We start from the raw sequence: 1,334 nt of genomic DNA, 5'->3' as shown, positions 1-1,334 counted from the left end.
GGGGGGGGGGGGGCCGGCCCGGGACCGTCATCCTCCTCAGCCCGGGGCCATGGCGGCACAGAGGGACCGAGCGGATCCTGGACCAGCAGAGACCAACCGGGGCTTTGGTTTCAAGCATCCAGTTTGATTGACAGGTCTGTTGGGAGACGTGTTTACATCCGGCATAAAAACTACAATATTTACCTCGGAAATGTAGCGCAGTAGAAGTACACTGTAAGTTACTGTGAATTATTTTTACAGTAACGATACTCGACTTCCATTTACAGTATTTTATGTATTCATTGTAAAATACTAAACAAGTAAACATAACATAAGATGGAAAAAAGTAAAAAATACAGTAGATTACTTTCCTTTGTACAGTACCATAGTGGCGATATTGTGATTTCTTTTTACTGTAATACTTAGACTACTGTAATGTCGTCATGCCGACAAAGTCGTAATGTACCTTTACATCATCTAAAGGAATTAACTGGAGATGTCACAGCCGTTAATTACAGTGTACAACGTGGCATGAAAAGACAAGTACCTCAGCATTTGTACTTCATATATTTATTATACAGGAAAGTTGGAAGAGTAACATTACATTACAATATAAAAAGGGGCCGGACTCAGTTTAAAAACTGGTTTTCAGCCGGTTCCTGTTCTGCAGAAACCTAAAACATGGGTACAGCCCGTCAAATTAATACAGACATTAATACAAAACATATATATATATATATATATATATAGGGATATAGAAAAATAAATTTCGACAACTGAAAACAATACAGTTGCATAAGGACAAAGACCTTCATACAAGACATCAGCTGGACTAGTAAATACGGACAGTTCAAACAAGGCACAGTACAGGACTGGAGTACATGTACTCGGTTCCTTTCCACCGATGTCAAAGAGATGTCCCATAAGAGACGTGAGACGTAGGGTGGCCTCCTCACAGCTGATGTAAAGGATCAGCTTCAGGACTTCGTAGGACTTCCTAGGACTTCGTAGGACTTCGTTGGACCACGTGAATCCGCTGCGTTAGGGTCGGGACTGACCGATGTAACACATGAAGGACACAGAGTAACTTTACCTCAGACCCAGCGGGATTTATATCACAATAAAAAACCCAAAATACACAAAATACACAGAGCCTTCCACCATGTTCTCAGTGTCTAATACACAGACATGTTCGCCAGTGGATCCTCAGTCTGGAGCAGGATCTGACAGAACTGGGTACAGGGTCAGCCCAAACAGGGACTATGTCATTTTCTGACTCACACTCTAAAAAATAAAGCATTGGGTCTACAAAAAAAAACATGTTAACGTTTTCCACTAGAATATTTAAGTTAAGA

This window comes from Etheostoma cragini, chromosome 9, assembly GCF_013103735.1.
Source record: "Etheostoma cragini isolate CJK2018 chromosome 9, CSU_Ecrag_1.0, whole genome shotgun sequence".
NCBI lineage: Eukaryota > Metazoa > Chordata > Actinopteri > Perciformes > Percidae > Etheostoma > Etheostoma cragini.
The sequence above is the reverse complement of the archived record's forward strand: the minus strand, read 5'-3'. Positions refer to the sequence as shown.